The sequence below is a fragment of the Limulus polyphemus genome, unplaced genomic scaffold (assembly GCF_000517525.1).
Source record: "Limulus polyphemus unplaced genomic scaffold, Limulus_polyphemus-2.1.2 Scaffold78774, whole genome shotgun sequence".
Lineage (NCBI taxonomy): Eukaryota > Metazoa > Arthropoda > Merostomata > Xiphosura > Limulidae > Limulus > Limulus polyphemus.
In genome coordinates this window covers 1-2,133 of record NW_013744370.1, presented here as the reverse complement: position 1 = coordinate 2,133, position 2,133 = coordinate 1, and the positions used below count along the sequence as shown (strand labels likewise).

General features: G+C 29.3%; 1 long non-coding RNA gene across 1 annotated transcript; it reads left to right on the top strand.

Annotated features, from left to right (window-relative positions):
* Nucleotides 1–340: 340 nt before the first annotated feature.
* On the top strand, nucleotides 341–1,760 carry LOC111084547. The gene is made up of 3 exons (XR_002609612.1): nucleotides 341–918; nucleotides 1,401–1,402; nucleotides 1,751–1,760. It is a non-coding gene; the product is annotated as an uncharacterized LOC111084547 (long non-coding RNA).
* The last annotated feature ends 373 nt before the right edge of the window (nucleotides 1,761–2,133 follow it).

Here is a 2,133-nt window from a genome sequence, read left to right as displayed (position 1 = left end):
AGATATCTAATTTACCTGGTCTTTCCACACATTGTATAGAAAGAACGAGATGTAATTCTGCACTCAACCTGACTCATGTCCACTGTCTTTGGTCATGTTAACCCATTACACTGTCTCTTTATTAGGATTGAAGTTCCAGTGATTGTGCCTGATGACAGTGGTCCATGCACACTCTAATTCTGCTATTACTTCAAGTATAAGAATGCCACTGAAAGCACCATTTTAGACATATTTTATCTCAAAGTTTGCCTTAGATATTAATGATGGTAACACTGTCAAAATTAAATATGATTTTTGGCTTCTTACTGGTTATTGTTTTTAGTTTGATAAAAAACAAAATGAAGACAATTTTTGTTATGTATTTGCTTATCCACTTTTTTTTACATATTTTGTTTTTCTCACTGTGTATTACCCAATGTTTTCTACAGATATCTCTGATGCTTTGCTGCAGTAGAATATCAACATGAAGTTCAATATTTTTATTTTCAGTTTGGATAAATAAGAAAGTCATTGTTGAGTCTTTCTTGTTTCAATGTGTTGTATGTCAATTTTTTGTTTCACTATAGAATCAGACATAAAATATGTAGTATTTATATAGCTTAGGACTGCTTACCTACATAACTAAATTTGAAATGTTAGGTTTATTAATCATATCATGTTTTAAGTTAGTGAGCTGTGGAGACTGTATGTAATATTAACACTAGTTGTTATTTCTGTTAACCCTTTCAAGCTTTGTTTGATTTTAGAACATGTCTGTTCAAGTGAAAATGGAACATCCTGATGATCTACTAGAAGTTGTTTCAAAGTTCAGTTACAGTGATGATGAGAATCAGGATAGTTCGTTCTATAACGTTGTGAACCTGACAACAGAAACTGAATTTCAAAGAGAGATTGAATCAGGGTTAGAAAGAACATGTGGTAAGTACAGACATCACCTAAAATGTAACTTTCTTGACACTGGCTCAACACTTACCAACAGACTTGATTGGTATAACTGATCTTGTAACCCTATAGTAAACATAATAAAGAATACAAAAGCATAAGGGTTTTTATACCATATCTTCATGAAATTCTATAAACATTAATAGTATTTTGTACACAAAAGGTGTTTAATTAAGCATCTTCACTGAAAATCTGTTCATGAATATAGGGAGTTAGTGTGATTTGATAGTAAGTGATTTTCTTCTTAAGATTTTAAGTACTTTCTTCATCTTAAAGTTATTAAATTTCATTTGAGTAATCTCTAAAATGTGGTAAATAAATATCAAATGATTCTTTCAGTAAAATGATATTTTGTGTGTTATCTTATTTACATTGTCTCAATCCTTTCATTTGACCAATCTTGTAATCACCATACAAAAATACCAAATACATTTCTTTCTTTCTAGAATGGCTCTAAGTTGTAACATGAAACTACGGTTTCTTTATGTCAAATACCTTAAAACTCATAACAGTATATATCTATTTATATCTAATTTTAATTGTTTTATTGCCCTTACACTTGTGTCTAATTAAAAATCCAGCATTAGTTGTAAATCACTAATGTGCAGCTTATGTCACTGTATTGAACACGTAACGTACAATCTGTTCATGAGCATACTTTATGGAGAATTTTTATCATATTTCATTATCTTGGTTAACCTAACGAGATTGTGATTGATATATTTTAGTAAACTTATTAAACATAAAATATAGAATGCACATCAAAAACAAGAAATATATCAGCTCTGACCTGTTTTTTTGCTGTCAGTTGCTGAATAGGTTTAAGCCTACTTTTTTAGACTTATAGTACAAATACATTAAATATTTATTCAATTAGATAATGCCCCTAAGAGTACAGAATAATAATACACACAAAGCACACAATGTTCTGTCGCTATGATAATTTATCTGGTTTTCTAAATTTTAAAGCTTCCATTATGCTTGTCTACCTAAACATCTTCGTAATCCTATCGCAACCGGACGTGTGTCAAAGACCTGTCATCTAGTTTGTTGACTTGCATTCAAAATTTTATTGAACTACTATTTTATGGATTTATGTCAATAAGTTTGGTATGAAATTCTAGATTATAATTCAAATTTTAGTATTATAAGTTAGTTAATTTCTTAATTTAAAAGTAAATATTAAAAATG